The sequence below is a fragment of the Tupaia chinensis genome, unplaced genomic scaffold (genome assembly GCF_000334495.1).
Source record: "Tupaia chinensis unplaced genomic scaffold, TupChi_1.0 Scaffold000689_1, whole genome shotgun sequence".
Classification (NCBI taxonomy): domain Eukaryota; kingdom Metazoa; phylum Chordata; class Mammalia; order Scandentia; family Tupaiidae; genus Tupaia; species Tupaia belangeri.
The window spans coordinates 906,705-928,549 of record NW_006160212.1 but is presented as its reverse complement, the minus strand read 5'-3'; the positions used below and the strand labels follow the sequence as shown (position 1 = coordinate 928,549).

The following is a 21,845-nucleotide window of genomic DNA, read 5'->3' as shown; positions in this document are numbered from 1 at the left end:
GTCAAAAGTCATAAAATTCTATTTCACAATTTTAGACTCATACTTAATCCATTTTCTGTTGTCGTCTGATCTTTCTGTTTAAATTTTGGAGGATAACGTTCAACACTGGACTGTCACTACCATATTAAGGTGGCAATTTTCTCAGTTGTTTTTGAACTCTTATTTCTGTGTGTCTGACTTTAGTTTTCCAGATATAGCACTCTCTTCAGAACGTCTTGAATTGGTCTGGTGTTGGTAAATTCTTTAAGGTTTGTTTATCTGAGAATGTTTTTGTCTTCTCTCATATGAAGGGTAATCTTGCCTGATATAGTATTCTTGGTTGAAATTCTTTTTCACTCAATACTTTGAGTATATTTTCTCATTCTTTCCTTGCTCACATTGTTTATAATGAGAGGTCTGCTGTTAGCCTGATGGGATATCTTTATAAGTAAGTTGACATTTCTCTCTTGCCAAACTTAGTATCCAGTCTTTTTCTGTGGTTTTGGTCAATCTGGTTATGATGTGTCTTGGAGAAGATCTTCTTGGGTTGATTAAATTTGGGGTTCTTTGTATTTCTTGGGTCTGGATCTTTGAATGCCTCTCTAGGCTTGGAGAGTTTTCTTCCAGGATTTCATGGAATAGATGATCAATGTCCTTAGTGATCTCTTCATCTTTTGGGACACCAGTTATCAAGATATTTGGACATCTGGGAACCAGCAGTTAGCGTAATGGCTATGTTGCTGGACTCCCACGTAGTCAACCGCGGTTCACGTCCTGGACCGGGTGGCTTAAAACTCACGCTGGGCACGTGTGCGTGTGTGCCCAAGATCCCAAGATCCCGAGAGGAGAATGGAGGAGAAGGGGTGATTTCTCGCTTTCTGTCTCTATGTCTCTCTCTGTCTGTCTGGTAGGGCGCATGCGCCCTATAGTGAAAACCTCTCCAAAAAAAAAAAAAAAGATATTTGGACATTTAATGATATCTAGTATTTCTTGCATGTTATTCTCATTTTTGGGGGTTATTTTCTCAGTCTTTGTGGTGCGTTTTTCTAATCCAGAGAGTCTGTCTTCTATATTTGAGATTCGATTTTCTATATGCTCTAGTCTGCTTTTAATACTTTCAAGGAAGGTTTTGACTTCCTGTGTTATAGCCTTCACCTCTAACAGTTCCATTTGAGTCTTTTTTGTGATGTGTATCTCCTCTTTCAAATCGTGTAAGAATTTCCTCAACTCTTGGAACTCGTTAGCTCTTTTTTCCTGCCTCTTCTGGAGTTCATTGTCTCTCTTCTCTTCCATCTCTGTTAGCTTTATCACCATGAACATCCTGAATTCTTTATCAGATATTTCCATGAGTTCCATTGTACTGTCTGTGGAAAAAGAGGAGTTATTCTTCTCCCTTGAGAGAGAGATATTTTCTTCATTTTTTGTATTTCTTGTGCCTCTGAAGTTATTTCTAGTCATCTGATGGGTTATCGTCTCTTCTTAATTTCTAGAAGTTCAATCTGAGCATTCAGAGGTATGTAGAAGGAGGTGATCTGAAAACTCTTTGCTGTTCCATTTTTCTTCCAGGGCTCTACCAGGGAAAATTCTCAGGAGAAAAATCTTCATTTATCTCATTTCCCAAAATCACTGGTTCTCAGCTGCCATGGAGGACTTAGTATTCTTCTGAAGGCCTCCCCTTTTTGCCTCTCCAGGGTAAATTATCAGCAGAAAATCTTCATTCCTCTTATTTCCTGAAAGCACTAGTTCTCAGTTACCATGGGGGACTCAGTCTTCTTCTCGAAACTCAATATCTATTAATATTATTATTATTCATGATATCCATAGGATGTAAACTGGACTGACTTAATTTTCCTGAGGAAGCATGTTTAAATTATTTAAGGGACTCCTCACTTATTGCCACTAGGTAGTGGCAATATTTGCTACAGAACACAGAACTTCTGATTTCTAAATATTAAGTACCTAATAATATACTGTCCTAGACTGAAGATGGAGTATGATCATAACAAGAGGCAAAAGAGGAGGTAAAGAAAGAGGAAGAAGGAATGGCTACTGCTGCCACCCTCTAGAGACAGAAAGTAATATCAAAGACCATTAACTACAGTTAAGTTCTAGAGAATACAGAAAAAAGGAACCATACTGAATGTATTCATTTATTATTTTCTTCTTGTTGTTTTTGTTTCTTATTTCAAAGCGTTGTACAGTGACATCTACTCTCTTGACTAGATGTGATGAAAGCCTGACTTTTGTCCATTCTCTTTCATTATCTTAAAAGAGAATAAATAAGGAGCTCTTGGTCATTGCAGTTGAGGGATCATACCTGTAATGTGACTAACAAAATGGTAACGTAGCTCTTTTAGCCAGGACCACAAACTAGGAACAGGGAAGTCAACTGACATTGTATGTTAATCATTCAAGCCCCTGAATGCGTGACTGAAATGGTTCTCAGCTTAGTGCAAGAAGTAGACAGATCTTTTGCAAAGTTTCTGAATGATCTCAATTTCTATGTAGAAAGACTGAATCCTTTGATGAAGTGAAATCCTCTATCTTCTGGAGGCTGGAGTACATGTTGGTTATATATTCAGAGTTAGAAACAGTTTGCCTGAGTTTTAATACTGGCTCCACCACCTAAATGGAGGCTTTTAGAAAGTTATTATACATTTCCTTGTATCAATTTTATTATTTGTTAAATGGAAACAATTAGAAAATTCACCTTCTATTTGTGTTTGAAAATACAAAGGATGTGATGCATACACAGAAAAGAACAGAGCTTTGTTAATTGTAGGCTTAACTTACTATCTGCTGTTACTACCAAGAAACTTTAAAAGATTCATGGAAAAATGGGGTTAAATTATTCATTTAGTTTGATGAAAAGTTGTTTTATTTTTTTAAATTCATGCAATTTTTTTTCATAATCAATTTTTCCATTAACTTTAAAAAAAAACACCCATATTTGGTTATAGCTTTTGAAGATATCTATTACAACAAGAAGAGAATGGGACTGGAGTAAAGGAGTCTGGTATTCTCTAAATCTTAGTATCGTCATGCATGACCAAAATGGTAGTAATATTTAATGCTCTATTCTATTAGTCAGAGTAGACAATGCAAGCCTCTGTTAAGCACATGTCTCAAGGGCTTAACAAAATAGAAAGTTCATTTCTTACTCCTATAAGTTTCAGTATAAGTAGAAGGTCCTGCTTACTTGAATTCATGGTCCAATATCCCGTACCTTTCTTTATGATCCACATTTTCTCAGTCTTGTGGTTAATTTTGAACAGGAAAATATGCAGATAATTTTTTGGGGAAAAATATTAGTATGAGATGTGAATAAAGAGATCTCGGAAGACAAGAACTTAGCTACTTCTTTGTATGGCTGAAAGACACTCAGCCGACCCTCCATGTCTGTCCATACAGTTTTGTGGTTCATACCACCACAAAAGAATAAAGGTGGTAAAGGGAATGTAAATAAATCTGGAAGGACTTGAACCACATGGTCAGCCATGTGGAATCCAGTCACCTCAACTACCAGGCCACAGGCTGGCCCCAAACATATTTAATTTTAAAGTTTAACATTGAAAATAAAACCCTCCATGGTAGGCGATATTTGAACACTATCTCAATATGAATGTCTAAGTGATTATTTTACCACAATGACCTTTCTAAGGTTATAGGTTATTAAATGAGTTTAAATATTCTTTTAATTATTATATTTAAATATGATATTTAAATCAAAGCTTATTTTTAAGCATATAAATATGCAAAGATGTTCTAAATTTATTGAATTTGGCCTTTAAAGAAAGAAAGAATAAACAAACGATGATTAGTAAATTTTCCATTATTCTAAGTCTCAGATTAGAGATTTAAATCAAGTATCATTGAGACCAGCAGATGGCATAATGGACTCCCATGTAGTTGGCTGCAGTTCAAATCCCACCACTGGCAACTTAAAACTCATGCCACCAGGTGCATGTGCATGTGTGCCCAAAATCCCAAGAGGAAAATGGAGGAGAAGTGATCACGGTGTGGCCACTCTCCATGGGAAGTGATTCCTTACTTAATGTCTTTCTCTGTCTCTGTCGGTCTCCCTCTGTCTTTCCGTGCTCTAGAGCAAAACAAAACAAAACAAAAACAAAGAAAAAAACTCTCTTAAAGAAAAAAAATCAAGTGTCACAAAATTGGAGAGAGATCAGTATATTGAGTTGTGTAGTATTCTTATCCTGGACTGTTCCTCTATCTCTCAGATGAGAAGGGAAAGGAAAGTTCGGAAATGCATTTACCTGTTGTAAATACGTGTTACCCAAACCTTGGAAGTCAGAGTTAGTTACAATTTTGTGAAACCCCGTACACTCACTTTCCACCTTTTATCTGGTAGATTTTTTTGAGTTCCCATCCAGGGGAAATTAAATTTTTCTATTCATTAAGAAAATAAAGGACAAGAAATCTGAAGAAGTGGCAGAATGAAGTGTGTTGGTAGCTCCTTGCCTGATACTTACTTGTGTTTCATTACCTTCCATGTTTGGGATCCTCATGTCCAGGTATATTCCATTCCTATTTTACTAGTGTAGCTCATTCTTGAAACATCTTCTCTTTGAAGATTGGATGTGATCTCCCATATAAAGTCATTATTTTGTGTTCACATGTCTGTTTTCAACCTAGTTATTAGGGCCTCCTTAAAATATTGTAACCAAGCCTCTTAGAAAAATATACGCAAGAAAGAAGCATCTCTTGGGTTGTCTATAAGTCATGACACATTTTTGCAAAGAAAAACAAATATATATCATGACTTTCCCAAAAACCTTTAACTCAACTAACATAGCCAGGATTCCTTGTTTACATAGCTCTGTTTGCTGAATTTCTGTTTTTCCAGTGAATTAATGCTTTCTGTTTTTTAGCAACTGCCTGACACTGAATTTGTTGCTTATCGTATAAATGAGGAACTTTCTGGAAGCACTGCCTCTTTAGCCTCTTCTTCTCCTTTCCATTCTAGAACTAGAATGGTAGATTTTCAGGTCAACAAACAGGCTTTAGATGTGCGTCTATCTCTACCATCCATGAAGCAGACCTGAGTATATGCTAGACCCTAAATGGAAGCTGTTGGTCCCAGTATGCTAGAGAACTTTTACCTACACAAATTAGAATGATTAGAAATTCTACCACCCATGTTTTCATGGTTTTTTTTTTTTTTAGCAAATCTCTAATCTTCTAGATTTCCTGAGTCAAACTGTTGAAATTTTAAAATATTGCCATTTCAATAGATTAAAACAGTTCTTGATCAGTGATGCTTTGACCACTGTGGTCAGAGGACCAGAACGCCACTGACAGCGTCAGCTGTTTTCCACATGTTATCTCCAGTGAATGCAGACAGTTCCACTCATTCCACTTTCTCACCCACCAGAACCAAGACTGCATACAACAAGCCACAGTGTTTGCACATCACTTCTAAAGTTTCCATCACACAGGCTCCCATTTTCATTTGCAGTAATGAGAAAAGCTCACAACAACAGTTCTCGCCACTTCCCTCCTTATTGTTCTTGTTTGGAAATGGGCTATAAAACTTTACCACCTCATCATTATAGATCACTTTAAAAAATAAAATAAAATAAAATAAAATCTAATTTACATTTTGTTCTGACTGGTTTTCTTGACTGACAGTTGTCCACAGCTCAGTGGCTGCTCTGTTCAGTGTACTTTAATTTTGAGCTTTCAAGTATTTCGGAAGCCCATTCAGAAGTAAATTCTCAGAGAAAATTGAGCTCTGTCATGGATGGATTAGTACTATAATAGTTGGTCACATATCTTGCATGAAACCTTTCAGAAGCAAGGCAAATGAGAAGGAAATGAAATTCATTTCATACTTCTTCAAGCACGCTAAGAGACTTTCTCTCCAAGTAATCTGTGAAGTAGCACTGGTTTATTGGAGGTTCGCATAACTACCATTACATTATACCTTGTCACAATCTCATGTATTGGGTGACTGCTTTTTCTGAACGGATGGTACCTGCAAAGTGCTCTCTGAAGGCACTGAACAGCGAGTGTCGTTTCTTTGATCAAAATGTATAGGTCTAGGGAATAGCATAAATAAAAGTACTTGAGCTAAATTGGACCATTACAGGTCAGAGGTGAATAAAATCTGAAAAGCAGATATATAGAGGAGTCATCACATTTGCTTTATGATATATTGATAAACTGAAGAACTAAAAGGGAGGGTGACTGGAGAAAGGGGTGAGAGAGAGAAAGAGAGAGAGAGAGAGATGGAGAAAGAGATATACAGAAATACAGAAGAAGGGAGAGAGAGACACAGTCCAGACAGATAGTTAAATTGTTCTTAGATATACTTAATGAAAAAAAAAGAACAAAACTAAATCTTTGTGCTTTTAGCAATGCTGTAATATGGTATTTGGTTACATTGTCAATTATAATACTGCCAACATTTTATTCAAAAATGACTTTGTACATGCATATTTCATATCATTTTACCATGTGATAAACATTGTATTATCCAGCAAAGAAATATGTAAGATATTAGGAAGAGGACAACATGGGAAGCAAACTTTATCTTGATTGATAATTTTTTTCTTATTAACTATGTTATTTTTTTTCCAGCACAAAACTATAGCGAAAATGGAAAAAGTGCAATTACCAGTAATTTTTTATAAACAGTGGTGAAAAAATTATGGGATTGACTTTTTTCCTGCCAGAATAGATTGGTTCTTTAGAGTCCGTGCGATTTATTGCCCTACTATGGGTGAATGGAATGTACCAAAAAACCAGAGTTGGCAATTCTGCAGTACCAATGTACGGAGAAAAGGGACTAGGGATGAGATTTTTCAACCTATCCCCGCCTAGCCTTCTAGATAAATCATAAGTGAATCTCAACGAAATCTGAGCTGAAGAAAGTTGGCCTATAAGCAGGATAGGTTTGTCTACAAATTCAAAGGTCTGTGTCTTACCAGTAGACAAGGAGGCAACAGCCTGTTCTGAATAGCTTGAGAGAAAATAATGATACTTCCTTGGAAAGGTGGAATATTATCTTTCAAGGGCAAAGGCTGGGTTCATATACTACTATTAGAGATGTTATCATTTGCATCCCTAGAAGCTGTCGGAGAGCAAGTCATGAGTCTGAGACAAATGTATGTGGATATAGGAAAAAGAAGGGTTTTAGAAAGGGAAGTAGAGAATATTAAAAACAAACCTTATCATTCACATTTTGATGCAGATTTGCTCTGGGGAACCAGGTACAAAATAAAAATAATAATAATAATTTACTCATTTTCTTTCTATTAGATTTGCCTAATTTGAAATTGTTGGCCATGTGACAGTGTTTTATATAAAATTATAGATCACTTTAAAAAATAAAATAAAATAAAATAAAATCTAATTTACATTTTGTTCTGACTGGTTTTCTTGACTGACAGTTGTCCACAGCTCAGTGGCTGCTCTGTTCAGTGTACTTTAATTTTGAGCTTTCAAGTATTTCGGAAGCCCATTCAGAAGTAAATTCTCAGAGAAAATTGAGCTCTGTCATGGATGGATTAGTACTATAATAGTTGGTCACATATCTTGCATGAAACCTTTCAGAAGCAAGGCAAATGAGAAGGAAATGAAATTCATTTCATACTTCTTCAAGCACGCTAAGAGACTTTCTCTCCAAGTAATCTGTGAAGTAGCACTGGTTTATTGGAGGTTCGCATAACTACCATTACATTATACCTTGTCACAATCTCATGTATTGGGTGACTGCTTTTTCTGAACGGATGGTACCTGCAAAGTGCTCTCTGAAGGCACTGAACAGCGAGTGTCGTTTCTTTGATCAAAATGTATAGGTCTAGGGAATAGCATAAATAAAAGTACTTGAGCTAAATTGGACCATTACAGGTCAGAGGTGAATAAAATCTGAAAAGCAGATATATAGAGGAGTCATCACATTTGCTTTATGATATATTGATAAACTGAAGAACTAAAAGGGAGGGTGACTGGAGAAAGGGGTGAGAGAGAGAAAGAGAGAGAGAGAGAGATGGAGAAAGAGATATACAGAAATACAGAAGAAGGGAGAGAGAGACACAGTCCAGACAGATAGTTAAATTGTTCTTAGATATACTTAATGAAAAAAAAAGAACAAAACTAAATCTTTGTGCTTTTAGCAATGCTGTAATATGGTATTTGGTTACATTGTCAATTATAATACTGCCAACATTTTATTCAAAAATGACTTTGTACATGCATATTTCATATCATTTTACCATGTGATAAACATTGTATTATCCAGCAAAGAAATATGTAAGATATTAGGAAGAGGACAACATGGGAAGCAAACTTTATCTTGATTGATAATTTTTTTCTTATTAACTATGTTATTTTTTTTCCAGCACAAAACTATAGCGAAAATGGAAAAAGTGCAATTACCAGTAATTTTTTATAAACAGTGGTGAAAAAATTATGGGATTGACTTTTTTCCTGCCAGAATAGATTGGTTCTTTAGAGTCCGTGCGATTTATTGCCCTACTATGGGTGAATGGAATGTACCAAAAAACCAGAGTTGGCAATTCTGCAGTACCAATGTACGGAGAAAAGGGACTAGGGATGAGATTTTTCAACCTATCCCCGCCTAGCCTTCTAGATAAATCATAAGTGAATCTCAACGAAATCTGAGCTGAAGAAAGTTGGCCTATAAGCAGGATAGGTTTGTCTACAAATTCAAAGGTCTGTGTCTTACCAGTAGACAAGGAGGCAACAGCCTGTTCTGAATAGCTTGAGAGAAAATAATGATACTTCCTTGGAAAGGTGGAATATTATCTTTCAAGGGCAAAGGCTGGGTTCATATACTACTATTAGAGATGTTATCATTTGCATCCCTAGAAGCTGTCGGAGAGCAAGTCATGAGTCTGAGACAAATGTATGTGGATATAGGAAAAAGAAGGGTTTTAGAAAGGGAAGTAGAGAATATTAAAAACAAACCTTATCATTCACATTTTGATGCAGATTTGCTCTGGGGAACCAGGTACAAAATAAAAATAATAATAATAATTTACTCATTTTCTTTCTATTAGATTTGCCTAATTTGAAATTGTTGGCCATGTGACAGTGTTTTATATAAATCAGAGAAGAATGCAATCTTGGGTTTGCACATCTGAACTTTGCTTCTTTTTTAAAAAAATTATTTATATATTTCATTTTATTTATTTTTAATAATTTTTATTTATAAATTTTAATTATTATTTATACATTTAATTGCTATACATCATTTAGATTGTAAAGAAACTTTACCCAGCGTGACACACATCTCAGTCTGCATTTTGCTTCTATGGACACTCCTATGTGCTGTTTATTTCTGGCTTTCTATTTCTTTCAGACACAGAGGTCTTTCTGGGAGATGCCTCCCACTGCTGCCATCATGCCTTCTTCTAATCTGGGCTGCCAGTCCAGATCTACACTTCTGCCTCCACTGTTCCAGGTTAAAAGAACACTTATACCAGATAATATTGTATTGGGCCACATTTTTGCGTAGAAAAATATGTCATGACTTTTCTGACAACCCAATAATTTGATCAATCAATCAATCAATCTTTGTGTTAGGCAAAACCTTTGGGGGTGTTTATTTAATGCTATTACTCTTAGGTCTCAATTCATAGTGTTTTGTTAGAGCTATATACTATACACTGTTAACTGGCCCCTTGTGATTCTGACCCAAGAATCTGTAGACTTTGTCCAGAGTAACAACTAATTATAATTGATGATAGGAGGCAGGAATCTAGAATTCTAATGTATAAACTTTACAATCCTCAGTTTATCCATAGACTACAACTACTATGTCATTTCAGAGTTACACAATCAACTAAATGAAAAAGTTTTATAATGTAGCGTCACTATATAGGTGTTGAATGAATGGAAAATAAATGAATATTGATGTAAGCTATTACTATTAAAGCATTTATTATAGCTAATGTGGAAAAATTAAATTATTTATACCAACAATTCAATGCAGTGCTAAGTTATTTGGGGTGCACTAATGTGCTTTATATGTCTATGTGTTGTAAAACTATCAAGATAAGGCAGAATATTGTCTCAATTCCATTTGCTGCCAATTTACCTACATACCCAATGCATTTGGACAATTGACATATTTAGTTCATCATAAATCATGTAACATAGCAGGTCAAGAATGAAAGCTAATCTTTTCATAACTAACCAATGATTCATAAAAACAAACACAAATATTGAAACAGTCACTGATAAAAATACTAGTTGTATGTCTCTGAGATTAATTTATTTGACTCTATATTTGGAAACCTTAGTGAAAACACAACAGGTGGGCTTTCCCATCTTTTTCACACTTTAGTGGGCTCATAGTTTCCTGCTGTGACATCAGCTGACCAAAATGTCTAACAGTTGAGCCTGTAGTATAATCCTAGGCATTTATGTGACTTTTGCTACCCTAGGTAGGAAGTTACTGTTCATATGCTTCTTTACTAGCATGAAGTTATCCCTAGCAAGGCAAACTCTTTTCTTGCTGAAATATTGCAAAAGTCTATTCACAAAACAAGCTTCCACTAAGAAATATTTTATTCATTTTGGAGAATATAAGCATAAGATAGTTTTTAAAAACACATTAAAATGTACTAGTATCCACCAAAAAAAGTTATCTTTTTGCAAATACTTGTGAATTTGTGCAAGTATTCTTTCCAGCTAGGAAATGTCACTGCAGCTGAATTTTAAATCAAGTGTTCATATTTCTTTGGGGAGTTTCAGATCAGCAAAAGAAATGGAATATTTACAATTTGGTGCATAATTCATTTTCTGTGTGTAACTTCATTTTTTTTTCTCTTTTTTAGACTGAATTGTGCTGAATTTTAGACAAAAATGGAGATCATAAATTATTAAGAATCATTCCAGGGGCTGGAATAAGTAGATTATTATTAGCATCATTATCATTGTGACTAATAAAAGAACTTAGCAGTAGAGGAAAAAAAATAATAGGATCTAAGATTGCTGACAAAGGTAGCTTCATGTTTTAGTGCTTGCATATTTATCAGAATCCATGTGGGACAGGATTTTCTTGAATCACCACTCTGATCTATGTCTTTTCCAGCTGCAAAAACCCAGGGCACATTTCAGGGCTGTCAGAATGCTCTCCTTCTCCCAGAACGGCCTATCTCCTTCAGAGAGCTGGCAGGGTGATAACATCTTTTAGCAGGTAGGTGTGAAATCAAGTCAGGTTTTCATAACAACTCCAATTCAATCTGGATTGGAATTCACTGGAGTGGCACTGGACACTCATAATCCCTCAGGTTTTTCAGTTAGGCCTGGTGACATGTGAGCAAAACAGGATTAAATATCTCAGCAGGTAGCTTTACCTTAATGTCCTCATTAATTTTACTTCTATGTTATGCTCTCTGTTTCAAAAACTCTACAGCTTCAGTGTAAATCTTCACTAAAAATCCAACTACTCATTATTTGTACCTTTAAGTAAACTGAGTTCTCCTCTCAAAAAGATGTCAGATGTTCTGACAAAAGATTGTCAAAACATTGTCAGAACATCTTCCTGACAAGATGTTCCGTGTCAGGAAGCACCCACTGAGCTACCCTTTCCAATGACCTTCTAGTTGTTGACTATAGTCTGGAGCTCTCAAAGTCAGATTTCAGTTCTTCTCTCTGCTACTCATGTTGTAAGAAAGGTCTTCTGTGAGTGGCACAGAGGGTGGGGCAGGCCACATCTCCCCATATAGTAACTACCTTCACCTCCATTTTTCTTTATAGCCTCCACATACAGTTGTGTTGTTGCAGCAATCTTTATTTTTTTTTTCTTTCCTAAGTTTATTCATTTATTTTTTTCTGTGAATGAGAGAGACAGAGAGAAAGAGACAATACCCCTAACAGGGTCCTAATGTTGTGATCTGCCCACAACCTTAGCCAGCCCTGGATCATGGGTATATTCATACCCATCATACTCAAGGAAGGGCTCTGGATACAAACCAGGAATCATCTTCTAATGTGGATCAGCTTGGCAGAGAGTTACATTGCTACTACACTGCCGCATAGTCCCCAAGTAGCAGCAATCTACCTTTGTGTGTGTTGATGGGAGGGGAAGGGTGTCTTATAACGACTTCATTGTACTTTTCTTTTTAATTTATTCACTTGATTGTGGAGTACAGTATAGTTTTTCACAGCATGCCTACAGTGTAATTATTTGACCATAGATAGATATATTCATCTTTTTCAACACTAAGCATTACATTATTTTGTGCACATTCAGTAATAGTTCTACTAGTTTTCCTTTTTGCAAAGTATATATTGACCTGCCAATGACATTTTTTACTTTTCTGTGGTATATCATTCCATAACCCATTTCCCTTGTTTACATAAATTCTTGTGTATGCAATCATTTTATCATGAATTCATCTGCAACCCTTCCTTATACAGCTTCTGGTATTTACCATTACTCTCTCTTCTTGTATACCACCAAGTCCTTCAGTTTCTACCACACTGTGGACATTCAGTGTATAAAGTAGGGACAAATGGTATTTATCTTTCATAGCTTGGCCCATTTTACTCAACATTATATCTCACAAGTCTGTTGTCTTTGTGTCAAATGATAGGATATTGTTGTTCTTTATGGCACAGTAGTATTCTATTATGTATATGTGCCACATTTTCTTAATCTAATAATTGGTTGTTGGGAACCTAGGTTGATTTCCTATTTTAGCTATTGTGAATAATACTGTAATAAGCATTCATATGCAAATGTATGACATAATGCCTTTTGAATAAATTCCCAAGAGTGGAAATACAAAAGTTATCTTTAAGTTTTTGAGGAATTTCTATAGTGTTTTCCATGATGTATGCACTAATTTGCATTTCCGCCAACAGTACAAACGGGTTCCCTTTTCTACGCATCTTCACTAGCACTTGTTAACCTTTTGTTTTGTTTTGTTTTGTTTTTCTTTTTTTTGAGAGGTTTTTGCTATGGGGCGTGTGTGAACCTTTGATTTTGTTTTAGTCATAGCCATTCTGATTGAAATTAGGCAATACCTCCTTGTGGTTTTGTGGTTTTGATTAACATTTCTCTTATCACATGAAATGTTGAACTTATCATACACATTTTAGTCATCTGCATGTCTTCCTTTGGGAGCGATCTCTTCAGATTAGTTACCCATTTTGATGAAAAATTATTAGTATTTTTGTGGATGAGCTGTTTGATTCTCTTATGTAATATAATATTGATATTATACATCAATCCCTTTTCTGAAGTACCGGCCCGCTACTTAAGGGATAGGTCTTAAGTGAATTGGTTGGTAAGTAAGGAACTTAAAGGGAGATGTTTTATGGTGTGTCATGGTGCCATAAGGAATATATATATATTTTTTTGCCTTTTTCTTTTTAGAGGTTTTTGCTATAAGGCATATACGCTCGCCAGACAGAGAGACAGAAAGTGAGAAATCACCCCCCAGGGGGGATGGCCACACCGCAATCCCTTCTCCTCCATTCTCCTCTTGGGATCTTGGGCACGCACGCACACGTGCCCGGCGTGAGTTTTAAGCCACCTGGTCCAGGATGCGAACCGCAGTCAACCAGGTGGGAGTCCAGTGACATAGCCATTATGCAAACTGCTGGTCCCAAGGAATATATTTGTCAACAAATATCACATGACACTGAACCAGAATAATGTAACTCTATCCATACAAAAAGCATATGTTAGATAAGCACCAGAAAGTGACAAGACACACCACAACATAATAATATAAATCTGACATAATTGCTTTCATTTATTCTGAATAATGGAAAAATCTGAGGGAAACTCTAACTTGAACTTTTTTTTGAATTTTGTTTTTATTTACATTTCTTACATACGACTTAAATGTGTGGCAATGAACTGAAACCACTACACAAGTGAAAGCTTCATGTAGCAAATACTAACTAATTACAGGAATGAGACAATACTGAGAAAGAGGATTCCCGAGACATACAGACTGAGAAAGGGGATTCCCATGTTAGAGAACTGGTCTGGTCTTAAGCTTAAGTGGTCATTAAACAAGCAGTTTAAATGAGGAATGGCTGTATAGTAAGTAAATAGTTTCTTCCACTCCATAGTGTTGTGTATTTTTTGTTTGTTTATATTTTTTTACTCTGTTTATTGTTTACTTTGATATGCAGAAGTTTTTTAGCTTCTTTTTTTTTTTGAAGAGGTTTTTGCTATAGGGCGCATGCACTCCCCAGAAAGAGAGATAGGAAGTGAGAAATCACCCCCCGGGGTGGGAGGAATGGCCACTCCGCAATCCCTTCTTCTCCATTCTCCTTTCGGGATCTTGGGCATGCATGCACAGGCACCAAGTGTGAGTTTAAGACACCGGGTCCAGGACACAAACAATGGTAGGCTACATGAGAGTTCAGTGACATAGCCATTACACTAACTGCTGGTCCCACCTTTTACCTACTTCTTAACCAAGGCTCTTTGGTGATTCTAGATAAAGAATACAGTGCAACACAGCAAAAAAAAAAAAAAAAAAAAAAAAAAGAACGAAGTTGGAGGCATCTTACTACCTGACATTAAAATATGCTGTAAAGACATAGTATAAAAAAACAGCATGGTACTGGCACAAAAATAGATACATGAAGCAGTAAGACAGAACCCAGAATCCAGAAATACAACCAAGAACACATAGCCAACAGATTTTTGTGACAAAAGGCACAAGACAATCCAGTGGAAAACATTTTTTTTTTCATAAATGATACAGCAATCTTAATGAAAGATTTAGGTTACTGCTTCTAAAAGAATTTAAAATAAGTGAAAAAAAGTTGATTTCTACTAATAGGGAAAAAATACTCAAGATTTGGAAATGGGCAAAAAATTCTTGCTGTATTTCCTTTCACTATAGTACTGGATGTTGTTTAGCAGACCCCTTCAGGGTTTTGAACCTATAGGGTTGTACACATTGAATTGTCTTTCATTGAAGAAACTATTTACAATTCTGTAGTGGAAGTTTAGTTGTATAAAACTGATAGCAATGGAACTTATTCTTGTCCATAGAAGAAAAAATAAGTTTTTTTCCAGAAAAAAAAATAATTATATTGTCCATAGAAGTACAAATAAGTTTTTTTCCAGAAAAAAAAATAATTCTGTATTTTAAAAAACATGAGCCTCAAAATAACTTTAAAAAACATGAGCCTCATTGCCCTATGGAAAGTTAATATATTCTCCATATATTAGCAAATTTATTTAGTATTGGTGATTATATATAGACATATATGTTTTTCAAATACAGATTTTTAACAGTTTAATCTCTTGTTGGTTTACTCATTAATGAGATAGATAATAGCTGAAACATGTTCATTTTGTATTTGTCTTAGTAGACTATTTTAACTGTTTGAAAATTATAATGTAGTATAACTAATTGTGACTTTTCTTCATATCTAAGAGAAAAGCTGGAAGAAACTAAAATCATTTTATAGGTTTTTCTCATGATGTTCTCTGATTCTTATTATAATATAATCCCCTCAATTTTAGTCTGTTTGGCTTTTGGAAGAATTTCTTCTAGAGTACAAATATTTACCTTGTAAGAAATCTGTCCACAACCTCTTAGCAGTGTTTCTATATTACTGAATTGTCTAATTTGAATGCTAAGATTTTAAACAAAATCCTTTTAAAGATTTTCCACTGATCAAACTTTTAAATTTTTAGAAAATATACTGAATAGCTACTGGAATGCATGCCGGTGCCTGTATACAAATAAGTACATTCACACCTACATACACATAAAAGCCTTCCCCTTAAAGAGAAAGGTTAGCCGTCATAGACAGTAATTAAGGAAACTAAATTTTCCTAAGTCATAAAGAGGAAGAAAAATTTCTAATTGAACTATAAGTGGAAAAGCTGAAGTAGAATATATATAATCCATTACTAAGAAAAATAGCATCAGCTTGTCATGCTTTAAAACTTTGCCTTCTTGGCCTCCACTGGGAGTAAGAAATTGGCCCATTATTGGTTCATATACATTTTAAAGACTCTTTTCTTAGTTACACAAAATCTAGAATAAATTTGTGTAATGACAGCTGGTAAATCAAATTTTAAATCGGGGCACTAGTTTCTCTTTAGATTCTCAATATGGGATGTTAGAAAGTTAAATATTCTCCAAGTTACATAATATAAGGTCCAGATAGAAACATTTTAAATACCAAGGTAGAACAGGTAAGTTAAAATTAAACATTTTTGTTTTTGAATTTAGTAAGAAGAGTAGGAAAGGGCTGGAGACATACCATAGTATTTTGTCACTGAGTATGGCAAATAGTCTAATCCAAGCTTATTCGAAGTCTGGTCCTTGGACCACAGTATCAGAAGCATCTGGGAGCTTGCTCAAAAGCAGAAGTTCTTGTTCCCCTCCCTAGACATACTCAGTCATATTCTCTGAGGGTGAGATATAAGGATTTTTATTATTTCTTTTCATTTTATTTTAATCATGACAGAGACAGAGAAAGAGAAAAAAAGACTCTCAACAGGATCTCACATCATAATTCTCTCCCATCCTTCTAAACTAGCCAGAAACATAGACACAGGTCAAGCCAGGACTCAAACCCTAATCTACCATATGGCCCTCAGAATTGTAAAGAGGCACACTACAATGGGTCCACTATGGCTGGGCCAGAATGTGTCTGTTAGTAAGGGTTCTAGTTGATTCTGAGGTACATTCAAATTTGATCACCACTAAATTATCTCTCTCTCTCTCTCTCTCTCTCTCTCTTTTAAGAGTTTTTTTCTATAGGGCATGTGCCCTCACCAGAAAGACTGAGAGAGACAGAGAGACAGAAAGCGAGAAATTACCTGTCAAGAGGGATGGCCACACCACAATCCCTTCTCCTCCATTCTCTTCTTGGGATCTTGGGCACGCACATACACGCGCCCAGAGTGAGTTTAAGACACTGGATCTGAGACTCAAACCATAGTCAACTGCATGGGAGTCCAAGGACATAGCCAACTACTGGTCCTGCACATCAATAGATTCTGATATAGATTTTAGGATTAGAAAAATCAAGTAAGCAAACAAACTAGTCACAGGGGTAGTAACTCAAGGCAGAGACCTACCGTAGGTAGGTGTCTAGACCTTCCACACACTCTGCCATCAGCACCTACAGCTTGATTCAGTAAGTTCAGGTGATTGCTAATGCTATATACTTCATCTTTACATAGGATTTGCTATGAAACCAAAATTCTATGCTAAAAAAGAGAAAAAAATGAAAATAAAAAAAATGTTTACCCTTCCAATTTTGCAGATAAATTCAATGAATACAGGATCGGTTTTCTCTTTTTTCTTTTTTCTTTTTTTGGAGAGGTTTTTGCTATAGGGCGCGTGCGCTCACCAGACAGACAGAGAGAGACAGAGAGACAGAAAGCAAGAAATCACCCCCCAGGGGGGATGGCCATGTTGCAATCCCGTCTCATCCATTCTCCTCTCAGGATCTTGGGCACACACGCACATGTGCCCAGCGTGAGTTTAAGCCACCGGGACTCTAACCGCAGTCAACTACATAGGACTCCAGCGACATAGCCATTACGCTAACTGCTGGTCCCAGGATCGGTTTTCTTTTAAAATTGGATTTATAATCTACTGTATGGAAAATAGGGGATTGCTATGATAGAAAGAAGAAAAAGTTGACCAAGATATAACATGCATGCCTTTTTGCTTAGTTCCTAATGGACCCTCTTAGTCATCTTTCTAGATGCTTTTTGTTTTTGTTATAGAACAATGGTAAAAATGTATTGAGAACAAAGAGGTAACAGAGCTTGAGAAAACACACTCAAAAGTAAAATAGCAGAATAGAGAAAGTGATATAAAATAAAGAAGATTAAGTGGAAAAGCAAAAAATTAAAAATAAATAAGACACATTAAGGGACAAGATAAAACAATATCAAAAGGAAAATAATTAAGTAATATTTTTATGGTACAACAAAAATAAACTGATAAAATTGTTAATTTTATTTATTTTGAGAGAGTTTTTGCTATAGGGTATGTGTGTTCATCCAAGAGACAGAAAGAGAGACAGAGAGAGAAAGTGAGAATTCCCTTTCTAAGGGGAATGGCCACAGGGTAATCCCTTCTCCTTCATTCTCCTGTCAGGATCTTGAGCACACATACGCACACCCCTGGCATGAGTTTTAGGCTTCTGGGTCCAGGACTCAAACCGTGGTCCATTACATAGGAGTTCAGTGATGTAACTGTTACACCATCTGCAGGTCCTGAAAATTGTTAATTGTATTAACTTGACCAAACCACACAATTAATATTGAACAATCTACATTATTTTCCTTTTATAGTAGCAATATAGAAACCAAAGATGAAGAACTTTAGGTGGAGAAGCCTGGTTTGGGGGTATAGCCATAACGAATTGCATTTTCTACTAGACTCAGCAAAATCTCCATCCGTTATTGTTACTGTTTACTCAGTTTTGAGCTAGACTCTCCCAGAGTACCAATTACGTCCTGAGAGCAAGTCCACACATCACAAGGTGAAGAACAAGTTTGACAATTATCCTATTAATTTGATCTATGTTTACATGTAGATGGCCAAACCAGATAATTCAATACAAATAACTCACCCAAAGGACTTATTATCTGGATTGGTTATCTATATAGATCAAATTAGATCCTAAAAACTCCCAATTCTCCACTTTACTTTATGTCCTATAGATATAACCAAAGGTGATTCTGCCTGTTCTGGCCTATGATGCCAAACTATCCATTTGTAAAAATGCAGAATCAACTTTCAAAGTTATCATAGATTCTCAGAAAAGTTCTTGAAGTCTAGAGGTATCAAACATAGTTACTAGTGGGCTATTATTATGTTTATTCTCCTTAGATCAATAAGAATATACATTTTTGTTTCCATTGCCATTATCTCACTTGTATGGTATAAAATTTAATCACTTTAAATATATATAATCAATCAGGGCCCATTGAACCATTTTCATACAGATGCCTCCACTTGTCAATGAAAAAAGTATTACACTGGACCATGTCTTAGCTATGAGAATGTAATGACAAGCACGTTAAATTTGTCCAAGCAACACTTAAAAATATTACTTCTGACATCCCTTATTTTAGAATTCAGAAGACCTGGCTTCTGCTCTCCTCAAAAGTAGAGAAGATGCTGATCATGTGTGTACTGCAAGAACCTTTCAGAAGCCTAATAAACACCACAAAGCATGGAACAAATATGAGTATTACAGGAATTAAACATGAATATTGTAGGAAATAAAATAACCAACAATGAAGAAGAAAATAATAATAAGATCACTAAATCATCACATGAAGATAACTACTCTTTTTTTTTTTTTTTTTTTTGTCCCCCCTAAAAAAATTCTCTTTTTTTTTTTTTTTTTTTTTTTTTTAGAGGTTTTCGCTATAGGGCGCGTGTGCTTGCTAGACAGACAGAGAGAGACAGAGAGACAGAAAGCGAGAAATCACCCCCCAGGGGGGATGGCCATACTGCAATCCCTTCTCCTCCATTCTCCTCTCGGGATCTTGGGCACGCACGCATACGCACCCGGCGTGAGTCTCAAGCCACCGGGTCCGGGACGCGAACCACAGTTGATTACATGGGAGTCCAGTGACATAGCCATTACGCTAACTGCTGGTCCCAAGATAACTACTCTTGATATGTTGATACTTGCTTCTAGAAGGGGAGCATTGCATACTTGATGTATTCTAAATATTCATCAAATTCTAATAAGTGCTTTGTAAACATTCTTTTCTATCCAGTATATCATAACCTCTTCTCTTTCTGTATAAATAAATGTACTTCATTGACTATGAGAAATCTGGTTTGCATTGTCACTAGTATATTTTTCTCACCCCTGCCATGTTCCCCATTCCCATGCAGAAGCCAAAGCCTCCCACTCAAGCTCTGGTACCTTGAGTAGAGTTACCATCACTCCCTACCTGGCTTGTCCTGTTTGGATTCTGACACCATGAATTCTCTCATCACCACATTTTAAATTCAACACCCAGCTATGGGGATGCTCTTCCTCTCTGGTTAGGCTCTGACCCCAAGTCAGCCTCTGATCCACTGCGTGTGGACATCCTTTTCTTAACATTGAGGAGTGACTTCCTATGTTGGGCTTCCCTTTTTTACAGAGACACTACTCATTCTATTTGAGTTTCAACACTTTCTCCTTTTTTTTTTTTTTTCCACTTAACAAGAGGACATGTGTGCTCACTAGGGAGAAGCAGAGAGAGAGATTGAGAGAGAGAAAGTGAGAAAACCCTTCCCACGGGAAGTGGTCATGCCACAGTTACTTTCCCTTTTGGCACCTTTTGGCATTTTGGGCACACACAAACACTCGCCCAGCATGTTTCTCAAGCTGCTGGGTTTGGGACATAAACCACAGTCTGCCTTTTGGGATCCAGCCGATATAACCAGCAAGTCATAGGCTGGCCCAAGTTCTGACACTTTCTCTGAATCATCTCTGCATGAAAACATTTTTTTTTTCTGACTTTCCTAAAGCTTTTGGGACTGAATTGTTTCAGAATAGAAGGGCAGAAAAGAGAAAAGAAGTGAAGGGAAGGAGAAAAAAAAAAAAACTAGAAAATTAAGTTTTAGAAAAGTTCATTTTTTAAATAAAAAATGAAATTGTTTTTTGAAACCCAGGCACTATGCTAAGTGCTATGCCATGTTATATCATTTCAATGATGAAGCCAGAGCTTTTAGAACCAGATGTTCTGAATTGTTTAGACTGGTATGTATTTAATGATATCCCCAAAAAGTTGCCTAATAGTGCTACTCCTAAGTCATAAAGCCAAACATGGAAATGATGACTTTAATTCTGACTTATAGAGGGAAGGAATAATAAAAAACTAATATTTTAAAATGTACTAGTAAAAAAGAAATGGACATTCTAGAGAGGGCAGTTAAAACACAACTTTAAATAGCATTAGTTAAAATTTTATTTTTTATTAGATAATTGCCCTTCGGAAGCTTGACTGACAAAAATGGGTTTATGAAAAGGGTAATACATGAATATAATAATTATGTCCTCAAAAGTGACATTTATCAGCATTCAGATCTCATTATGTATTCTCAGCAAAACACAAAATTGAGGAAGTCTGTGTAAATTATAAGGTAAAGGCAAGATTTTCCATTATGGAAAATTTAGAATATTCAGAGTGAGCGTTTCCAAGGCAACTGTCTATGTATTACCCTGCAAATAAGCAAGAGGAAAAGTTTGTAAGTATCATCATTTGAGAGATCTTATTTGAAAGATATGATAATACAAATATCTACATATGCTTACCTCCATTTCCACATGGTAATTCAAGTTCACATACAATAGCTGCTCTTGGTGCAGTTTTCCCAAGAGGAGGAAGTAGGAAGAGGGAGACAGCCACCAAGCTCTCAGTAAATCAAGCTACTAATCACCAGTCAAATTAAACATATTTCCTGAACTCCTATTGGCTGGCATACTTTGCCACTACCTGGGGGAATGCACAAAGAATAAAAAGAAATATCCCTTGGATTCAAGAAACTAATGGCTAAAACAGGAACTGGTTATTCGTTAAAGGAGCAGTAGTAGCTAAGGCCTGAGGGAATGCTTGCCAAATGCTTAGGGGGTGGGAAGAGTAGTGAACTGTGCTCAGTGTATGTTCTTTGAAGCAGCAGCAGCAACAACAGCAAGATTATCTAGGAACTTATTAAAGTGCAAATTCTCAAGGTCCACCCCAGATATTAAACCTTGAACTTTGGAGGTAAGGCCAAATACTGTGCATTTTAATAGGTTCTTTTTTTCTTTTTTTTGGAGAGGTTTTTGCTATAGGGCATGTGCGCTCGCCAGAAAGAGAGACAGAGAGATAGAAAGGAAGAAATCAGTCCCCACACACCAGGGGAGAT

At 36.0% G+C, this 21,845-nt stretch overlaps 1 long non-coding RNA gene across 1 annotated transcript in view; it reads right to left on the bottom strand.

Moving 5' to 3' along the window:
- LOC102487903 (uncharacterized) overlaps positions 1-21,467 on the bottom strand; it is a 77,706-nt gene extending 56,239 nt beyond the window's left edge. The window contains exon 1 of the long non-coding RNA XR_336293.2: positions 21,253-21,467. This is a non-coding gene — a long non-coding RNA (uncharacterized LOC102487903). The remainder of the gene's footprint in view (positions 1-21,252) is intronic.
- Between the last annotated feature and the right edge of the window lie 378 nt (positions 21,468-21,845).